Source organism: Loxodonta africana, chromosome 8 (assembly GCF_030014295.1).
Source record: "Loxodonta africana isolate mLoxAfr1 chromosome 8, mLoxAfr1.hap2, whole genome shotgun sequence".
NCBI classification, from domain to species: Eukaryota; Metazoa; Chordata; class Mammalia; order Proboscidea; family Elephantidae; genus Loxodonta; species Loxodonta africana.
In genome coordinates, this window is record NC_087349.1 from 93384438 (window position 1) to 93407491 (window position 23054).

Sequence of the window (23054 nt, forward strand, 5' to 3'; positions counted from 1 at the left end):
AACATTGTCTCATAGAGACCCTATAGGACAGAGTAGAGCTGCCTCATATGGTTTCCAAGGAGCACCTGGTAGATTTGAACCGCAGACCTTTGTGGTTAGCAGCTGTAGCTCTTAACCACTACGCCACAAGTTGAAATCAACTCAATGGCAACGGGTTTTGGTTTTTTTATAATCATTTTTGAAATAATAATACTGCTGAAAACATCAAGTTTTTTCTCCTTTTCAAAGAACATTAACACGCTAGTTCTTTTCCTCCTTAGCGTGGAACTAAGCACCATGGATCCCCATTAACTTAATGGAAAAAGATGTGGCTCGCCATCACCCCGAGGGATGCTTTCAGTGGGATGATTACAGCTGCTGCTATGACAACAAGGGGAGGACGTGATGTCACATAATGATCTCGTGACTGCGATATTCCTGTCCCAATGCAGAGCTCTTGCCACCAGCTGGAAAGCCAGCAGAGACCTCATTAAGGGCATCTGTTCGGTAATTACTACAAGTTTCCCGTCATCAGGCATACAAGCCTGAAAACACCCCTACCACAGAACTCCAGCTCCTGATTCATAGAGGGCCTTCTTCTCCCACTTCTGTAGAACTCAGGCTGACGGTTACCAAAGAGCCAGGGTCATGTTGCAGCACAGTCGATAAAAGCAACCTTGACCAACAGAGACCCAAAAGGAAGAAGCAGCCAAAGGACTTTCATTCAAGCCAACACAAACTAAAGCCTCAAGGTGTTTAACTAAAACCTAAAACCCATTGCTGTCGAGCTGATTCTGAATCATAGTGACCCCATGAGTTGCAGAGTAGAACTGAATTCCACACGGTTTTCTTGGCTGTAATTTTTACATAAGCAGATCACCAGGCCTTTCTTCCATGGTCCTGCTGGGTAGGTTTGAATTGCCAGCCTTTCAGTTAGTAGCCCAGGGTGTTTAAACATTGTATTTTCCATTAAAGAAAATCTAAGATGCCTCTAAACCACAGAAAAGGGCAAACGGCAGTGGCTCTGGGTTACAAAGCAAGCCAGGGAATCAACTGCAATGTCAGAATAAACAACGAATTATCTTACAATGAATATAAAGTCTCAAGGCCCTGTTTGCACAGCACTGGCACAGTGCTTTGCACACAGTAGGGGCAAACTGCTATAGAGGAAAGTCAGATGAGCCCCATTACTTACTAACATGGGCAAGTTACTTAATCTCCTGAGCCTCAGTTTCATCACCTGTAAACTGGAAATATTAATGAGTCAAAAGCGTTGTCAAAAATTAAATATGCTGAGCCTACTGCACAGTACTCAAGAAAAAAAAAGTTCCCCTAAAACAGTTGCACCCAGAAGACTGGATGGATAGGCCAATGAATTAACCGGCTCCTCATTATGTCTTGCCTGGACCAATGCACAAATCCCCTAACCGGCCACTCTTGCTGCTAAGCGTTCCAAGCATACATCACGCTGTTTTTATACATGCTGTTTTCTCTGCCTAGAATGTTCCCAAAATTTCCTCCCTGCCCGCCACAACCCTCACTTCATCCAGTTCAGTGAGTCCCAAACAAGACTGCATATCAGATTCACTTGGAGAGCTTTCTAAAAACACGTATGTCTGGGTTCATCCCATAACAATGGAATCAGAATCTCCAAAAGATAGGATCCAAAAATTTTTAACAAGCTCTTCATTTGGTTCTTACGCAGCTAGCCCTCCCCCGCAGTATCTGACAGCCATTGATCTAGCTAATCCCTGTTTCTTTAAAATTCTATTCAAGAACCCTCATACTTTGCTGGTACAATTGTACAATGGTGTGGCCACCTCAGAAAACAGTTTAGCAGTTACTTAAAAGTTAAACATAAATTTACCACATAACCCAGCAATTCCACTCCTGGGAATCTACACAAGAGAATTAAAATATTATGTCCACACAAAGACTTGTACTTGAATGTTTATAGCAGCATTATTCATGATAATCAAAACACACCAAATGATCCAAGTCTCCATCCACTGGTGAATGGATAAACAAAATGTATACATATTTTGTTATGTTTGTATATGATGGAATACTATTCAACAACAAAAACCAAGTACTTACGCACAGTGATGACTGCACAACTCTGTAATTTTACTAAAAATCATTGAATTGTACCCTTTAAATGGGTGAATTTGATGGTACATAAATTAGACCTCAATAAAGTTGTTTTTAAAAAAAAAGAGAGAAGGAAAACAAAGATCAAGTCCTACAGGCAGTCAGACCTTCCTACCACTGGGTAACCCCCATCCTTTATAAATCTCTCAAGCCGCACTCGGCATAGCCATGTTATTTTTTAATGTCGGTCTTCCCACAAGCCCACACATTTTTCAATGATAAGAAAATTGTATAACACCTCCTTATATTGTCAGGGCAGTCAACGGGTATTCAACAAAATTTGTGAGAGAATGAATGAAATTTTGAGCTTTCAGTTGAAATAAACTATAAGAAAATTCTGGTCCTAAGAGCTAAATACCCAATGTACCTCCCTCATACAGGGTCATAAACTCTCTCATTGGGATGCTAAAAGGAGATAGAGTCCAAACACGACTTGGATTTGCCAAAGGCCTGTCCCACAGCAATAAGAAAGGGCCCTTGCACAATCAGACTGTCATTTCCCCTACACAATCAGACTCACATGTAACCATCTTAGCTTCAGACACTCTGGATTCAAATGCTGGTTTCTCTACTTCCCTGGGAAAGTGCCTTCTGATGTTTCCTCATCTGAGACAGTGGATATTAAATGAGCTAGTCTTACGATGCCCTTAGAATAGTGCCTAAACCCCAAAAAAAGCCAACTCCATTGCCATCGAGTGAATTCCAATTCATAGTGACCCTACAGCACAGAGTAGAACTGCCCCATAGGGTTTCCAAGGAGCAGCTGGTGGATTCAAACTGCCAACCTTTTGGTTAGCAGACAAGCTTTTAAGCGTTGTGCCACCAGGACTCCAGAATAGTGCCTGGCATATTAAAAATGCTCTGGGTGGGTAGGTAGGGAGGTAGGGAGACTGGTAGGGAGGGAGGTAGGTACGGAGGTATGTCAGGTAGGTAGGTTTGGTAGGTAGGTAGATAGGTAGGTAAGTAAGTAGGTAGATAGGCAGAGAGACAGACAGGCAGGCAGACAGACAGAGAGATAGATAGGGTATATAAAAAATAAAAACCAAACCAGCTGCTGTGGCATCATCTCCAACTCATGGCGACCCCACATGTGCCTGAACAGAACTGTGTTCCATAGTGTTTTCAGTGGCTGTGACCTTTTCGAAGTAGATCTCTGTTTCTCTGTCTCTCTCTCTCTGTATATATACACACCCACTGCCATCAAATTGATTCCAACTCATAGCGACGCTATAGGACAGGGTAAAACTGCCCTATAGGGTTTCCAAAGCTGCGATCTTTACAGAAGCAGACTGCTACATCTTTCTCCCTCGAAACCGCTGGTGGATTCAAACTGCCAATCTTTCTGTTAGTAGCCGAGCGCTTAACAATTGCACCACCAGGGCTCCTCATGTATATACATACATGCATATACATATGTATACGTATATGTGTATATATATAATTGTGCATGTGTGTATAATTGGTGAGACACCAGTACCCAAACAGACCATGCTGTGAATTGCTCGAGTAAGTTTCAACAGCTCATGGGCATTCAGGGTTAGAAAAGCTGAGATGACTGCAAAAGGGGATCTAGGCACTAAGCTGGAAAGAGCAAGAATTGAGTAATTTAAAATATCCATACATACAATTCAGAGTTTTTAAAAAGCTGGTAATGGAACAACATGTATGATCCCATTTAAATAGAACTGCAATACAGTGTTATATGAACCTATGTAAACAAAGATATATAGAAACAAGTTCACCTAAATATTAACAAAGGTCATCTCTGGATAAAGAGGCTTTCTTCCCTTAATTCCTAAAATGAATATGGATCATTTTTATAGGAAAATAAAATTAATAGCGAGTAATGGATTGAATTGTGTCCCCCAAAAATGTGTCAGCTTGGTTAGGCCATAGGTGGTTGTCTTCCATTTTGTGATTTTTCTATGTGTTATAAATCATAATGTCTGCCTGTGGTCCAAAGGATTAGAGTGAGACTGTAACACTCTTGCTCAAGTCACAAACCTGACCCAATGATAAGAGAGTTTTCCTGGGGTATGGCCTGCACCACCTTTTATCTTACAAGAGATGAAAGGGAAGCAAGTAGAGAGTTGGGGACCTCATACCACCTAGAAAGCAGCACTGGGAGCAGAGCACGTTCGTTGGACCCGGGGTCCCTGCACCTGAGAAGTTCGTTGGACCCGGGGTCCCTGCACCTGAGAAGCTCCTCGACCAGATGAAGATTGACAGTAAGGACCTTCCTCCAGAGCCGACAGAGAAAGAAAGCCTTACCCTGGAGCTGACACCCTGAATTTGGACTTTCAGCCTACTTTACTTTGAGGAAATAAATTTCTCTTTGTTGAAGCCACCCTCTTGTGGCATTTCTGTTATAGCAGCACTAGATGACTAAGACATAGTGTTATCTTCATTTTGTTAAAAATGCATTAAGTAATTAGGAAAAAGAAGAGAGGCTCCAGACTCTGGTTCCACCTGTGTTTCTGTCTGGTTTGTTCCAAAGGAGAAATTAAGACTCAGAAGGACAGAGGAAGGCCCAGACACAGAGGAGGTATGCCACGCTCACTATGATGGGGAGTTATTACATGATGGCAGCACCACCCAACAAGCACTCATTGATTGTCCACAGTACAGCCAAGGTGTGCTTTTGTAAACACAAATCTGATCATGCTACCTGTTTTGTCCACATTGTGTCCTTAGTGTCAATACAACAGCTACTATGTGGTGGGCACTCCATGAGCACAGGCAAAGTAAATGATGACAATCCATAGTAAGGCAGGGCAGGTAGAAGCTCTGCAGAGTGTATAGTTCTTAGCTGCTATCGAGTTGGCCCCCAACTCATGGCAACCCCAAGTACGATGGAGCAAAACACTGCCCAGTCCTGCACCATTCCCATGATCAGTTGTGGATCAGACCATTGTGATCCATAGGGTTTTCATTGGCTGATTTTCAGGATCAACGGTCCTTTTTTCCTAGTCCATCTTAGTCTGGAAGCTCCACTGAAACCTGTCCGGCATCATAGCAACACGCAAGCCTCTGTTGGCAGATGGGTCTGAACTAAGGCAGAAGAGATGGAGAGAAAAGTATGAATAGGAAAGATTTTAGAGAAGAGAAATCTACAGGACTCCATCACTAATTAGACAATGTGGGAGTGGGGGCACAAGGAAAGGAATCTAAGATGGCTCCCAGATTTCAGGTTCAGACGCCTGCACTCTCCCAAATGTGGAAACCAGGTTTGAGTCACCGTTCTGAAACAAGTCACTTTGACCTCTTGGCACCCCAGTTCCTCCATCTGTAAAAGGAAGATGCTTACGGTTCTGTTGCAGAACTATTGGTAAAATGAAATGAGTTGATGTTTGGAAAAGTGCTTTGCGAATGGCAATCCTCTACCGTGGAGCTGATTCCAACTCATGGCAATCGCATGTATTTCAGAGTAGAATGTACTACATAGGGTTTTCACGGTTGTGACCTTTCAGAAGCAGATCGCCAGGCCTTTCTCCCAAGGAGCCTCTAGGTTCAAACCACCAATCTTTCAGTTAGTAGTCCAGAGCTCAACCTTTTGCACCACCCAGGGACTCATCAACATGTGGACAATAGTTTCGTTTCAACAGCTACATAATCACCCCCCGAAAAACTGCCTCCTTAGAATATTCAATTGAAGGTTTAGATAACTGAACTAAATTCTGAACTTTTAAACTTTTTTCACTGCCTTAAACAGCTGGCCTCGCGAATGACCCAGATGAGAAAGGAAGAAAATGCTTTTTCTTGCAGATCTGGGTTTCCAGGGGCCCCGCAGAGGACTGGAATCTGGTTTGGACCACAGCCCGGCTGGTTCCCTCTTTCAGAGATGCTGCATTCCCCTTTAATGTTTATTCATTTGACAAAATTGAAGTAACTTTCAACTGTCAGAGAAAGATGAGTCACTAGACACAGTGGCCTTTCTTGGAAATTATAAACTAACAACTTCAAAAATCTATCAACTTTTCCACTCACTGCCCAAATTCTGTTGTGTTAATTTGGAGTCTCTGTGTCCAAGAGCCAGAGTAAAACAATGGCCGCTTTCTCAGGGAGATGAAGCTTCCAAAAGGCTGGAGGGTTCCCATACTTTGTGGTCACAAGGTAAGCCTCTAAGCCAGCTGACATACTTTCAGGTTTGGTACGAACTATGGAAGGAAAAAAGGGAAGAAACTAAAATTTATAAGCACCTACGATGGCCTCATTACTGGGCTAGTACTTTACATATGTCTGGAATCGACTCAACAGCGACCGGTTTCTTTGGTTCATCGTATATAGATATTCCCACTTTACAGTCAAAGAAACAAGATTCAGAAAGATAAAGAGCATGGTCAAATATCTCATAAATTGTGAACACCAGAGTTCAGCAATTCAAATTCTGGTTTATCCAAAAGTAAAGGCAGGAATATTCCCTCCAGCATGTAAACCAGTTGCCACTGAGTCAACTCTACTCATGGCAACCCCATGTGTATCAGAGAAGAACTGTGTTCCACAGGGATTTTTCATGGCTGATTTTTCAGTAGGAGATTGCTAGGCCTTTCTTCTGAGGCACCTCTGGGTGGACTCAAAACTCCAACCTTCAGTTAGCAGCTAGGCACATTAACCATTTGCACTACCTGGGAACTCTTTATATACCACGATAATCCTTTGAAATATCTCCAATGGCCAAGATGTCTGATGAATAAAATATATAATCCTGCAGGTCCAACACACCACTCCAACCAAAAAAGAAAAGGAAGGAGCACTGAACTTGAAATCAGGATGGAGACCCACACTGAAACCCTCAGTCACCAGCTTGGTTTGGGCAAGTCATTTCTTCTAAGGAAGCCCCAGTGGTTCCATCTGTAACCCACAGGTGAAAACTCAATTAGACCATCTATTAAAAGCCCTTTCTTAAAGGCTACAAGAATGCTAGTAGATAATAGCGATGCATCTAGTGGCTAGTTACCAGGATAGCTGTTCTTTTCCTATTTTCTTCTCAAACCCCATGGAACCATGCCTGAGCTACTATCTAGAGTAATCCACAACAGAGAAGCACAATCTAGTTAGCTCGCCTCCAGCCTCCCCACATCAACAGCCCACAATCAGGGCAGACCCAAAGTCTTTTTTTCCCACTACAAAGCTTTCCCACTCTTCTGCCTGCCTTTGAGTCTCTGACAAGTACAAGTGATGGTGGCTGACTCCCTTCCTATAACAAGCTCTGAATAAACAGCCTTTACTTGTTCTCCAAGAGAGAGAAAGAGAGAAGCACAGCTGTCTGGAGCAGCTGAGAGAAAAGGTAGGAGTCAGCAAATCAATTAACGTGATTTCCTTGTGAAGAAAGAAACTCAGGCAACAGCACATATAAACTAATAGTAATGAAAGAAGTCTTCCATGGTTTCGACTTTCATACTACCGGGCAGAAGTGAAAAAGACAACTTCCATCAACTCTGCCTCCAACCCTCCAGGCCCTTGGGAAGGCCTGGTTCTCAAGCCAAGTTCCCGCCACACTCCAGAGCCTGTCTGCCAAACAGCACAGGAAGTGCCAACCAGCTCTCCCAAGGCAGCTGGCACCAATTACCCAGGCCCAGCTGGAAGCACTCAGCCAGGGTGAGGCAGGCGCTCCAGACCCCAGGCCTGGTCAGAAATCCTCCACTAAAACAAAGACAGCCGTGCAACCATGCCAGCACTCGACACAAGTGGCTGGTCGGGTGCTGTCACAGGCAGCCAGGAGGCAGGCTGGTGAGCACCGTCCAGGAAAGCAGCTGTGTGCCTGGGAGACCTGCCCACTTCCTGATTTCAGAGCCTCCATCATCACAACCAACAGCTACCAATTACTGGGCACCTGCAGCATACTGGGAGTGCCTGGGTGGCGCAAACGGTTAACACGCTTGGCTGCTAACTAACTAAAAGGTGGAGGTTCGAGTCCACCCAAAGACACCTCAGAAGAGAGGCCTGACAATCTACTTCTGAAAAATCAGCCATTGAAAACCCCATGGCGCACCTTTCTACGCCGACATGCATGGGGTCGCCATGAGTTGAGTCAATTTTACAGCAACTGGATTTTGGAACAGCATATTAGGATCTTATGTTCCTTATCCTATTGAATTCTCCAACAACACAACAAAATAGGAACCGTTATCCCCATTTACAAATGAAGGACCTGAGGCTCAAAGAGATCAACTGTTTTTTTCACGACCACAGGGACAGGAAGTGCCAGGACTGGGTCTAGAACATAGATGCCAAGCCACATGGAGACCTCCAAGGAGCCAGGAAACAGAAGCTGAAGAGTCAGGGACTTTCCCTCAGAGCTGACAGAGAAAGAAAGTCTTCCCCTAGAGCCAGTGCCCTGATTTCAGACTTCCAGCCCCCTAAATTGTAAGAAAATAAATTTCTGTTTGCTAAAGCTATCCACTTGTGGTATTTCTGTTACAGCAGCACTAGATAACTAAGACAGAGATTCACTTTGCAAAACCATCAGAAGTGATACACTAGAACATAAAAGATGATGAAACTGGTTGAGGAGATGGGAATATTTGGAAGTACACCAGAGTCTCCACGAACAGCTCTCTGGCATCAGAAGACCAACGCCCAAGGGCACAAAAGTGGTGCCTTCTGGCAGGAAATGCCAATTTGGAACAACAGGAAACAGAAGTCTAAGGTCTTCCTTATAACTTTTCAATGAACAGTTTATATGGGTGTTTGATCAGGTAGAATTCAGAGCAGATTATTATTATCATTTTCAAAAAAGAATATTATCATAACGAACACTTATACTGTATAACCAACCAACCAGTTACCACCGAGTAGACGCTAATTCACAGCAACCCCATGTGTGTCTGAGGAGAACTGTGTTCCACGGGGTTTTCATAGCTGTGACTTTTCAGAAGCAAATCGCCAGGCCTTTCTTCCAAGGCACCTCTGAGTATGCCTGAACCGCTGACCTTTTAGTTCGTAGCCACATGCTTAACAATTTGCACCACCCAGGGAACTTACTATATACCAGGTGGAGTTCCTGTGTGGTGCAAACAGTTAACACGCTCGGCTGCTAACTGAAAAGTTGGAGGTTCAAGTTCACTCACAAAAAAGGCCTGGCAATCTACTTTGAAAAATCAGTCATTGAAAATGCTATGGACCACAGTTCTACTCTGACACACATGGGGTCGCCATGAGTCAAAAGCGACTCTGTGGCAACTGGTTAATTGGTTATGTACCAGGTACTGTTCTAAGTGCTGTATCTACATTAACTTATTTACTCCTCCAGTGCTCTGGAATGTGGGTACTATCATCTCCATTTAACAGATTAAAAAAAAAATTTTTTTTTAGCACATTGAAATACAGAGAGGCTAAGTATCTTGTCTAAGAGCAGACAAATGATAAATCTTGAAGCTAAGAAGGAAACCAAATTAGTCAAGTTCCAGAATCCCCGTAAATCCACTGCCATGAAGTCCGTTCCAATTCATAGCAACCCTATGATACAGAGTAGAACTGCCCCATAGGGTTTGCAAAGAGCAGCTGGTAGACTTGAACTGCTGACCTTTTGCTTAACAGCCAAATGCTTAACCACTGCACCACCAGGGCTCCATGTCCACATATACCAAACGCCAACTCACAGTGACCCTATAGGACAGAGCAGAACTGTCCTGTAGGGTTTCCAAAGAGTGCCTGGTGGATTTGAACTGCCAGCCTTTCGGTTAGCAGCCGAACCCTTAACCACTGTGCCACCAGGGCTCCACCTTTATGTACACTGCCTCTCAAATCCAGCATGCATTTTTTAAGCAGGCCCCCAGCCTGGTCAGAAATCCTACACTAAAACATGCAGATGCTTTCATGTCTGTATCATCTATTATCACATTTATTCCTCATAACAAACAAATCTGTTAACATGAATTGAAGTCACAAAGGCTTCATTCACTCGGAAAGGAGTTAGCCCCCAAAGCAAGCAGAAGCACTTGGAAATCTCCACCCATTCCCCCATGTCCCACTTGGAATTTGATAGGTAGCATAAAGGTAAAATGGGTGGAAAGCCCAGGCAGCTATATATTGACTTGGCTTTGGTTCCTTCCTTGAGTTCAACTCTGGTTATCAAACGTTGCTGTTAGTAAGTCTGACTGTACAAAGTTGTACACACAAAATCTAGTATACTGACTTCAAGGACGATTTTGACCCTGTAGATCTTCACTACTCCTACCTGAAATTTGCCTCTACTTTGCTCTCAACTCTGCAACGCATCTTTCACAAGAAATCACCAGTGAGACTCACTTAGCCATCCCCCCACTTACCCCACTGTGGGAAGGCTATGGTAGCCTCACCTCCTTCGGGAGTGGCAAGAACCTCAGAGATTTCCTTATCCAGCCAGCTGATTTGCAGGCAGAGAAACTGAGGCCCAGGTGCCTTGCTCTGGATTCAACAGCAAGTTAGTAAGTTCGGAACAGGGAGCCCATTCTTGATTCTGAGTCCAGAATGTGTTTTCCACCACGTGTTTTCCCCTAGTCTCCCCCAACCCCACCCCACCTTTCTCTGGTGCCTAATTCAGTGCTATATTCAGCAAACGTTTAACTTACCAATAATAATAACTAACAATTTTTTAATAATTTTTATTGTGCTTTAAGTGAAAGTGTACAAATCAAGTCAGTCTCTCACACAAAAACCTATATACACCTTGCTACACATTCCCAATTACTCTCCCCCTAATGAGACAGCCTGCTCTCTCCCTCTACTCTCTCTTTTCGTGTCCATTTCACCAGCTTCTAACCCCCTCCACCCTCTCATCTCCCCTCCAGGCAGGAGATGCCAACATAGTCTCAAGTATCCACCTGATCCAAGAAGCTCACTCCTCACCAGCATCCCTCTCCAACCCATTGTCCTAATAACTAACAATTTTTGAATGCTTAGTGTGTGCAAGGCACTGTAGCCGGAGCTAGGGCCACATATGGCTTTCATGGGCTCTAGGCACTTGCCTTCAAGGGCCTCTTCCTCCATAAAATAAATATATATAAAGACAACATTGGTATAAAGAAGGATATATTAATATTATGTACTAAAACATTTTATTTGACCTAAAACTTCACTTTTTTTCTTCTGGTTTTAAATTATAATATTTGTGTCGGCTTTTAAAAGTGTCACGGTCCCTAGGCGTGTGTCCACTGTGCTTAATGGAGGAGTCAGCCCTGCTAGGAGCTGTATTTGCATCGTCTCATTTAATTTCCCAAAGCAGCAAGGTAATACTATTTATTATGTCCATTTTACAGCATAGGAAACTGAACTTTCACCGTGTAATGTCACTTTTCCACGATCACAACAAAAGGGGGGATTCAGAATTTGACTCCCAAGTATCTAACTCCAGAGCTTGTTACATTCTGGGCACTATTAAATCCAATTTAGTAGTCCAATTTAGGATGGCATTAAGCACTCGGCTACCAACCAAAAGGTTGGTGGTTTGAATCCACCAAACATGCTTCAGAAGAAAGGCCTGGCAATCTACTTCCAAAAAAATCAACCATTGAAAACCCTATGGAGCACAGTTCTATCCTGACACACACGAGGTCACCCTAAGTTGGAACTGGCTTGACAGCAACTGATTTTTTTTTTTAATTAAATCCGGTTTAACCATCCTGGTCCCTTCTTTCTGCTTGGTCAGGCCCAGGACATCATTCTTGCAATGCTGTTCTCCCAACCATGCCCAACTTCCCTATGGCCCCAGGTGGACTCTGCCCATTGCTCCACCAGCTCAGTGGCAGCTGGGCAGACACACCAAACATGCTGTGTGGGCCGGGCAAGAGGGCGCCCCGGGCAAGAGGGCGCCCCATTCACTTCCCTCTTGTTCCCTTCTGCTGTTGGCGACCAGTAGAGTTCTTCAGGCATTCTGGCTGCCACTCCAGCATAATTCAGGCCAGTACTGACCCTCCTCTGAGCCGACACAGAGAATGCGGCCACGAACCCTCAGGAACACGCCACCGACCCTCACCGCACTCCCAGCCAGAGCCAGCTGTACTCACAGTATGATTTTAGACAAAGGAAAGGAGCACCGAGGAACCCTCACAGAGCAACAGCCAACTGCTATGCCTGGTGCTTCCCTCCCGACTCCAATTAACCTCCGAGGAAGGTATGGCTAGCCCCCTTCACTCTGAGAAGGAAACTGAGGTTCAGAGAAGCTAAATGACTTGCCTGTTGGCACAATAAGTCTTTATGTGACTCTAAATTGCAAGGTTTCCAATTACAAATGCAACCTCTTAGCTGACGCGCACCCCTAAATGTGTCATTTAAAAGCCCATCATGAGGCCTCATTCCTCAAGCGAAGGGCAAGCTTTTCTCTGTTAAATATCGTGGAGAGGCATACACAAGTTTTATCCAGTAGTCAATTCTTTTTTTAGTGATAATGATGTACTAATAACAAACATTTTAATGGCATTTTAAAGTTAACAAAGCAATTCTTCACATGACTTCGCTTGCTCCTCACCATAGCTCCATCACTAAAGATCACGCTCACCATTTTATATATGAGGAAACTGAGGCGCAGAGAGGTGAAGTGACTTGTTCAAGGTGAAGAATGTGTGGGGTGGGGATGTCTGACACAGCAGAGATGCAAGCTCCAGTCCACACAGCCCTGTCTTTTCAGGGCCCCCTCTAACCTCACTCTGGCTCCAGTTCTCTCAGAGATGTGAGGAGGGGGAGGGAATTAGAGAATGGGTACTGGGAGGCGGCTGCAGAATATTTCACCTTGGATCCTTGTTTGGTTCTTTGCTGCCCACCTCCTCACCACCACCCTCCAGTTGTGTAACACCCACAGGTCTTGTCTCCACCCAGAGAGACAAGCAGCCAGATGAAGACAAACAAGACACTTGGCTAAGAGAGTGCAGAGAGCAGTCTGAGCTGAGGAAGTTCGCAGCCACGTGCACCCAGGAAGGCCAGGGGCCTCTATGCCCTGGCTGGAGGGTGGGCCTCTATGCCCTGGCTGGAGGGTAGGCCGCACCCCCCAGTGCATGCAGCCAAGTCACCCTGGCCCCAGCCACCCAAGGAGCCCTCTATGAACAGCATCCCCCCAGAGGCCTCCTCCACTCAGCTTGGGCTCCTACTTTCCCTGCAGTCCACAGTCAACACAGGGAATCCTCACTCCCAGCCCCTCGGGCCTCAGATTGCTGCTACCTAGGGACCCGTTGTTTTTCCTCCTCTGGGACAACCCCAAGGAGCGAAACATCAGGGTAGGAGAGCCAGTGGTGGTTGCTACAGGAAACACATCCCTCTGTTAGCAACACCTCTTCAGAACAGGCCTAGAATTTTCCACAACACCACCAGGTTCATTTTCGAAGGAAGCAGCCTCTTTGCAGTACACTCCACCGACTTGATGTCCTCCCAGTCTGCAGGCTCTGATACAGCCGGGGTCATCACTGAGAGGGTGAGGGAAGTGAGGGCTCTCTCTATGCCCCATATTCTCATCTGTAAATGAGTGGTCAGGAGTATCAACTGAGGCCCACTCAGGTAGTTTAACAAGACAAAAAGTGCTTTTGTATTTTGCAGACGTATTTCACTCTGGGATAGAGGTGTTTATTTGCATTTCAGGCAGCCTCACAGAGAAAGTAAGACTCTGAATCCATTTAATACAAAACCAGAATCAAACCACATCAGTTGCCATTGAATAGACGTGTGTCAGGTAGAACTGTGCTTTATAGGGTTTTCAGTGGCTGATTTGGGGGAAATAAATAAATAAATCTCTAAGTCTTTGTTCTGAGGCATCTCTGGGTGGACTCAAACCTTTGACCTTCAGGTTATCAACCAATTTCATTAACCATTTGTGCCACCCAGGGACTTTCCACTTCATATATAACCAAAGAGATATCTGAACCCTAGAAGACAGAAAGTTCCAAAAAATAATGATACTGTACTGTCCAACCATTCACTTCATATTCAAATGTTCACTCACAAGTACCTCGCCAGAGTCAGGTTACACCTGAACGTCTACATCTGGCCTTCAATTAATTCTAACTGTTATCATCATTTGCTGTAATCATAAATTTAATGGTCTTGTAGGGATGGAGCTCTCAAATCACCATGGCTTGATGACAGCATTTTCTGAATGCGGCACACGTTCAACCTCATAGTCTTGTTCCCAAGACCCCTGAAACAGCTCTTGACCATACCCCCATTTCATGAGCTAAGAAAATGAATAAAGAACACACAAAACACTTTGCCCTGGACACGGGGGAGCACAGGCATGAATAGGAAGCCCCGGTGAGAGGCTCTGCTGATGAGGCCAATTAACCAGCCCTGCTAAAAAAAAAATTTTTTTTTTGTTCCTCCAGCTGATCTCCCTCCAGGAACAGCCCCGCCCCGCCTGCTGCAATGGTCCAGTTTCTTTCTGGTCCAGTTTCCTTCTGGTTCTGCTCCAGCCTACGCTGGTTCAACAGGCCTGGCAAACTCCCAGATCTCTATCAGATGATGGGCTAGTCCCAAGGCCCAGGCAGCAGAGAAGTCCACAGTGGGAGGCAGCATGGTGTGAGGGACTAACCCTGAGCTGAGGAGTCAGGCAGACATGAGTTTGAATCCAGCTCTGTCACTTCCTAGCTGTGTGACTTCAAGCAAAGTACTTACTCTCTCTGTTTTAAGAGCTTCTTCTTCTAAGATAGCAGCTAGAGCTGTGAAAGATGATCAAATGAGCTAAGAGGAATAAAGCACCTCGCTCACTGCCCACACTCCACAGCTTCTCATTACAAGTGAGGCACCTGTGCTCCGTGTGGCCTTGACCATCAGCTCCCTCCACTTCCCGCAGCCAGGGCACAGGCCAGTTCAGGAGCCCCAGGGTTCCATGTTAGAGGGAACCTCACAGGCTTTCCCTGTGGGAATCATGCTGGGCCAGGACAAGCCTCAGTGTGCAGGACTGTCCCTCACATTGCAGAATGTCTAACTTCTCTGGCTTCTACTCACTAAATGACAACAGTGCCTGTCCCCTGGCTCCAGCACTGTGACTATCACAAATGCCCCATATATGTTTGAACAACCCCTCGAGAGTCCCACCCCAGTTAGAACCGTATCTGAAGCCTTCTCGCTACCTATCTGAAATCAAAAGTAGATGCCTCTCCTCAGCTCAAAGAGAAGTTTTGTCAAGATCCCCTCAAGTTCAGACCTTGCCACCGAAGCAGGTCACCCTTCCCTCCTGCAGAACTCCTCTAAGGTCTCCATTATCCTCACAGGCCGCCCCGGAAGAATCTCTTGAGTCACCAGTACCATAATATGAATTCCTTCAGTGAAGTCCTTTGACCTGGAAATTTTGCATAATTAACAGACTAGAAGAGGTGGTGATGCCTAATGCCAGAACGTCAGACACTTGAAAAAGAAGAGGTCTACGGCCACCAGGATCTCTGCAGGGTTCCTCTCTCACACCCTGCTGAGAAGTGTGACAAGCTGGCACCATGCGTGTGGGCTACAAGATGTCTGCACATTTCTGAAATAAGTCCTGATGGTCACACACTGATGTTGCAGGAATACGAGTCCTCATGCTTGGAAGAAATATTTGTAACACACGTGACAGGTGGCACTTGCTACTTGCAAATATTATATATACACACATACATGTGTAGTACAAAATTAATATGTCTTATTTACATAATTATTGTATATAATTAATATATACTATTATAATTATATGTTTTACATAATATTTTAAAAAATTGCCAATGAGTTGATTCCGACTCAGACTGACCCTAGAAGACAGAGCAGAACTACCCCATAGGGTTTCCAAGGAGCGCCTCGTGGATTCAAACTGCCAACCTTTTGGTTAGTGGCCACAGCTCTTAACCACTGTGCGTGCTATATTATTAATCATATACAACATACATGTATAGTGTAAAATTAATATGTATTAATTACGTATTAATATATAGTATTATAATTATATGTTGTATTTTTTTTTATAATTAATAATGTTAATTGTAGGTAGATAGGTAGATAGATATATTGATAGACAGAATGAGTACTTGCAAATTAAATAGTAAATGAACTCCTCCAGAGGAAAAATATACAGGCATGGACACAAACAAGAGATTCTTACTTTCAAAAGAAGTAAACATGTGAAATATAGTTCAAATGACTAATAGACAAAGAACTGAAATACCACCTCCCACCTCTCAAATGACCAACTTTTTTAAAATGATAGTGTCCAACACTCATGAGAGAGCATGGATAACTTAATATTCTGCTGGTGGAAGCATAAACTGGTCAATCTTTGCAGAGGGAAGTTAAGCAATATGTTTCAAAATCCCTAAAAATATGCATACTCTTAGAATAGCAATTTTAGAAATTTATCCTTAAAAAAATTTAGTTTTTTTTTATTATTGCTTCTTGTGGTGAAAATTAAAATCAACCTAATTAGCCAACAATAGGGGATTGATTAAATAAATATTTTATAGCATGAAACAAAGATAATAATATATTATTAGATAACAAATTACCAAACACGATGATTGCATTTTATTTTTTAAAAATTAAGTATATGCAAAAAAAAAAAAAATACCACTGGTCTGTCAGTGGGCTTGCATGTTGCTGTGATGCTGGAAGCTATGCCACTGGTATTTCAAATACCAGCAGGGTTGCCTGTGGTGGACAGGTTTCAGTGGAGCTTCCAGACTAAGACAGACTAGGAAGAAGGACCTAGTGATCTAAAAAAATTGCCAGTGAAAACCTTGTGAATAACAGCAGAGCATTGTCTGATATAGTGCACAGAAGATGAGCCCCTGAGGTTGGAAGGCACTCAAAATACAACTGGGGAAGAGCTGCCTCCTAAAAATAGAGTCGACCTTAATGACATGGATGGAGTAAAGCTTTCAGGACGTTCGTTTGCTGATGTGGCACTATTCAAAATGAGAAGAAACAACCATTAATAATCAGAACCTGGAATGTACAAAGAAGGAATCTAGAAAAATTAGAAGTCACAAAAAATGAAATGGAACACATAAACATTGATATCCTAGGCATTAGTGAGCTGAAATGGACTGGTGTTGGCCATTTCGAATCAGACAGTCATATGGTCTACTATGCCAGGAATAACAAACTGAAGAGGAATGGCATCGTAGTCATCATCATTTCAAGATCTATCCTGAAGTGCAACACTGTCAGTGATAGGATAATATCCATATGTCTACAAGGAAGATCATTACTCAAATTTACGCACCAACCACTAAGGTCAAAGATGAAGAACTTGAAGGTTTTTATGAAACTCTGCAGTCTGAAATTGATCAAACATCCAATCAAGATGCATTGATAATTACTGGTGATTGGAATGCAAAAGCTGGAAGCAAAGAAGGACCGTAGTTGGAAAATATGGCCTTGATGAAACGACACTGGAGATGGCAAGACAGAATTTTACAAGATCAATGATTTATTCATTACAAATACCTTTTTTCAACAATATAAACAGTGACTATACACTTGGACTTCACCAGATGGGCTACACAGGGGTCAAATTAACTAAATCTATGGAAAGAAATGATGGAGAAGTTCAATATTGTCAGTCAGAACAAGGCTGGGGCTGAGTGCATAACAAACCACCCATTGCTCATATGCAAGTTCAAGTTGAAGCAGAAGAAAATTAAAATAAGTCCACAAGAGCCAAAGTACAACCTTGAGTATATCCCACCCGAATTTGGAAACCACCCTCAAGAATGGATTTGACGCATTGAATACTAATGACCGAAGACCAGATGAGTTGTGGGATGACATCATACATGAAGAAAGCAAAAGGTCATTAAAAGGAAAGAAAGAAAAGACCAAATGGATATCAGAAGAGACTCTGAAACTTGCCTTGAATGTAAAGTAGCTAAAGAGAATGAAGGAAAAGAGCTAAAGAGAAGATTTCAAAGGATGGCTGAAGAAGACAAAGTAAAATATTATAATGAAATGTGCAAAGACCTGGAGTTAGAAAACCAAAAGAGAAAAACATGCTTGGCATTTCTCAAGCTGAAAGAACTGAAGAAAAAATTCAGCCTTTGAGTTGCAATACTGAGGGATTCTACAGGCAAGATACTGAAAGACGCAGGATGCATCAAAAGAAAATGGAAGGAATACACAGAGTCACTGTACCAAAAAGAATTTGGCTACATTCAACCATATCAGGAGGTAGTATATGATCAAGAACTGATGGCGCCGAAGGGAGAATTCCAAGCTGCACTGAAGTCATTGGCAAAAAAACAAGTGTCCCGGAATTGGAATACCAATCAAGATGTTTCGACAAACAGATGCAAGGCTGGAAGCACTCACTTGTCTATGCTCAGAAATTTGGAAGACAGCTACCTGGCCAACAACTGGAAGAGATCCATATTTGTGCCCTGTCTTAGTTATCTAGTGCTGCTATAACAGAAGTACCACAAACGGATGGCTTTAACAAAGAGAAATTTATTCTCTCATTGTCTAAGAGGCTAGAAGTCCAAATACAGGGTGCCAGCTCCAGGGGAAGGCTTTCTCTCTCTGCTGGCCCTGGAGGAAGGTCCTTATCATCAGTCTTCTGTGCTTGATGGGCCTCTAGGCGCAGGGACCCCAAGTCAAAAGGACGCACTATTCTCCTGGCTCTTGTTTCTTGGTGGTATGAGGTCGCCCTGTCTCTCTGCTCACTTCTCGCTTTTAAATCTCAAAAGAGACTGGCTGAAGACAAAATCCAATCTTGTAGATTGAATCCTGCCTCATTAACATAACTGCCACTAATCTCATCTCATTAACATCTTAGAGATAGGATTTACAACACATAGGAAAATTACATCAGATGACAAAATGGTAGACAATCACACAATACTGGATATCATGACCTAGCCATGTTGACAGATATTTTGGGCGGACACAATTCAATTGATGACATGCACATCCCAAAGAAAGGTGATCCAACAGGATATAGAAACTATTGAACAATATCACACAAGTAAATTTTTGCTGAAGATAATTCAAAAACAGTTGCAGCAGTACATCCACAGGGAACTGCCAGAAATTCAAGCTGGATTCAGAAGAGAACCTGGATTGAGGGATATCACTGCTGATGTTAGATAGATCTTGGCTGAAAGCAGAGAATACCAGAAAGATGCTTACCTGTATTTTATTTACTATGCAAAGGCATTCAATTGTGTGGGTCAGAACAAGCCAAGGATAACATTAGGAAGAACGGGAATTCCAGAACACTTAATCGTGCTCATGAGGAACCTGTACATAGACCAAACAAAACAAGGGGATACTGCATGGTTTTAAAATTGAAAAGGTGTGTACCAGGGTTGTATCATTTCACCATACTTATTCAATCTATCTGCTGAGCAAATATTAAGAAGCTGGACTTTGTGAAGAAGAACAAGACATCAGGATTGGAGGAAGACTCATTAACCACTCACGATATGCAGATGACACAACTTTGCTTGCCAAAAGTAAAGAGGACTAGAAGTACTTACTGACAAAGATCAAAGACTATAGCCTTCAGTATGGATTATACCTCAGCGTAAAGAAAACAAAAATCCTCACAACTCGACCAATAAGTAATATCACGATAAATGGAGAAAAGATTGAAGTTGTCAAGGATTTCATTTTACTTGGATCCACAATCAACAACCATGGAAGCAGCAGTCAAAAAATCAAATGATATATTTGCATTGGGCAAATCTGGTACAAAAGATCTCTTTAAAGTGTTAAAAAGCAAAGATGTCACTTTGAGGATTAAGGTGTGCTGACCCAAGCCATGGTATTTTCAATTGCCTTATATGTATGTGAAATCTGGACAATGAATAAGGAAGACGAAGAAGGATCAATGCTTTGAATTACGGTGTTGATGAAGAACATAGAATATAACATGGAGTGCCAAAAGAACAAACACATCTGTCTTGGAAAAAGTACATCCAGAATGTTTCTTATAAACGAGGATGGCGAGACTTTGTCTCACGTACTTTGGACATGTTATCAGGAAGGACCAGTTTCTAGTGAAGGACATAATGGTTGGTGAAGTAGAGGTTCAGCAAAAAAGAGGAAGACTCTCAACAAGATGGGCTGACACAGTGGCTGCAACAATGAGCTCAAATATAGCAAGGGTTGTGAGGATGGCACAGTATCAGGCAGTGTTTCATTCCGTTGTACACAGGGTCAGCACTGATAGGAACTGACTAAATGGCACCTAACAACATAAAAACAACATATGCAAAAAAGTACGGGAAGTACACACAAGAAATATTAACAGTATTTAGCATTGAGTGATAATGTTACAGATGATTTTGTTTCTTTTTGATTATCTGTATTTTCTCAAATGTCTGTATTACCTCAAATTTCTAACATGTCTCTCATGTCACTTACTAGTCTCTACTTTGTAAAATGATTATGTGTGAACACGTCTCATCAACCTAGCAAAGTACGAATTCCCTGAATACAAGTGTTAAATCTGATTTATCTTCATAAACTCCCATGATTACAACAACAATTACCATGTATTAAATGTTTGCTATCTGTCAGGCATTGTGCTAAACTGTATCTTTTAATATAAAAAATATATAGTAAAATTAAATAAACATTTTTTGAAGAAGGAAGGGCAGGAGGAAAGGAGTGAATGAACAAATACCCATCCATCTGAAATAAGCTGGCAGCCACTTCACCTGGAAGCAACCAGGTCATTTTTGGGGACCCTTCTGCCCCTCAGATCATACCAATCTGCCAGACCACATCTTTTAATGGGGATAGGAGCCAAAGGATGGAGGAGGTCAGGAGGACAAGGACCAACCTATGAACCTGAGTTTTAGAAAGCCATACTTTTGGGGGGATAAAATCTCTCAAGAACTAGCAGGTCAAATTCCAAATTGCTTTTGAAAATTTTCTTATCAGACTCATTAAAACTAACATTAGCATTACAATGGCCTTTTAATGAAACACATTTGACCAGCCTGTTAAAAAACCTGTTGCCTTTGAGTGGATTCTGACTCATAGTGACCCTATAGGACACAGTAGAACTGCCCCATAGAGTTTCCAAGGAGCGCCTAGTGAATTCAAACAGCCAACCTTTTGATTAGCAGCCTGAGCTCATAACCACTGTGTCACCAGGGTCCGCATTTGACCAGTGCAGCCGTTAATTCACTTCTACCAACCTTTCCTAAGCAGTCACCATCACCCATTGAGAGTGAAAAATCAATAAGACACAGTCTCGCCCTATAGGAAATTGTAGTGCCTTGAGGACAACCAAAAGGTCCCTAAATAACTGAGTCAAGGCAAGATGTGAGCTCTAACAGAGGACTACGGGGCTATGGGGAAAGCAAAGGAAGAATTCTTTCTGACAGAGAAGGGGGTGGAGGGGGTTGCAAGTGAGAGCTAGGGTCTGAAGGATGGGCAAGATTTCTCAGGGCAGAGTTGGGGGAATGGCACTCCCAGCTGGGGGAAAAGCCCAAGTGAAGGCTCTGAGGGGTGGGATACCGGGTTGGGGCAAGGGCAAAAATGATGACTATGTGGAAGAGACAGGTCAGAAGTGATAGTTGAGGCAAGAAAGATAAACTCAAGAGGGACTGGTGAGCCTTGGGAAACAGCCTAAGGAGTATAGATTACATCCCGGAATAACATCTTCAAAGTCCATGCCCCTGAAACCTCGGGCCATTTCAATAGAAGAAGCAAAAGTGGCCCAGGCATTAGCTCCTCTTTCTTGGTCTCTTCTTGCCCCTAGAGCTTTCTCCCTACACCTCCAAGCAGGCAGAGCCCACCGAAAAGCAGAATGCGACACCCTCCTTTTGCAAATTGTGGGCTTAAGCTCATATTTAAAGCCACGGTAATCTAAGGAGTCCCAGGTACAGAAACGCTGGAGTAGCTCCTTGACACCCGCCTCTGGCCTTCTATTCTCCACATGCTGACATTCCAGAGAGGAGGCCTTCACGGCACTACCTGGGATTCCTAGTTCTGCTGGGATGAAAGGGCAATCGCTGGACAGGTGATTTCAAAACAGTTAGCAGCCTGGGATCAATAAGAAAAATATTAAGGGCTGGTCTCTACAAGTAAGTGCTCAGCCTCCAGAGGGTCAGCCCTGTGGTCCTGCTCCCTCCAACAGCTGTGAAGATACCCCCCAGCCCCCTCTGGAACGCCCCGTTGGTGAAGGTTTGGAAAGGAAAGAAAACAGGCAGCCACTGGGAGCCCAGAGGGCAAGACAGGAGAACCTCACCTCACAGCTTACTGACACCACAGCTTTTACTCAAATATGCCAGTAACATATATCCCTCCCTCCCTCATTTTGCTTCTCTCTCTGAGACTCAGAATGTGTGTCTTTTTCTGTTTTTACTTGTGTGTGTGTGTGGCCACTGTACATGTGTCCTTTCTCCTTGTTTCAACTTTTCTGGAAACTACTGTTCAATCTCTCCCTGTCTCTCTGTTCTGTCTCTCCATGTCTCCGTCTGTTCCTTCTTCGGCCCCTACCTCTCTTTCCTATCACAGTCTCCATGTGTCTTTCTGTCAGCGTGGGTCTTGGCGTTTCTGTTTGTCTCTGTACTTCTGACCTGGTGTTTGGGGCTTCTATTAACGTGTCTGTATCTAGATATCTCTGTCATCATGTCTCTCCCTACATCGCCGTCTCTATCTTTCCGTCCTCGTGTCTATCTCCATGGCTGTGTGTTTCTGTCGCCTTCTGTCTTCCCTCTCGCAGTATCTCTACCTCCATCTCTGTCACTATCCCTGTCTCTACCCCTCCTCTCCCTGTTTTCATTACTAAAATCACAGCAAGGAAACCAAGGAGCTTAGAGAGGTGCGATCCTGAAACCAGGCTGCGGCGGGATGCCCAGTTAGAGCCGGTTGGGGATCCGCGGGGAGAGCCACCCCCCCCCCCCGGTGCGGCGACACGGCCGCCCGCGCAACTTCCCGTCCCTCGGCGTCGCGCTCCAGGACCCCCGCTCGGCCCCTGACTACTCCCGGCCCCCACTTAGAAAGGGACCCTCGCCGCCACCTGAGAGGGCGTTTGCTCAAGC

General features: G+C 43.7%; 1 protein-coding gene across 6 annotated transcripts in view; it reads right to left on the bottom strand.

Moving 5' to 3' along the window:
* PDE1C (phosphodiesterase 1C) overlaps positions 1 to 23054 on the bottom strand; it is a 604116-nt gene that overhangs the window by 580872 nt on the left and 190 nt on the right. The gene's annotated exons all lie outside the window — the stretch shown is intronic.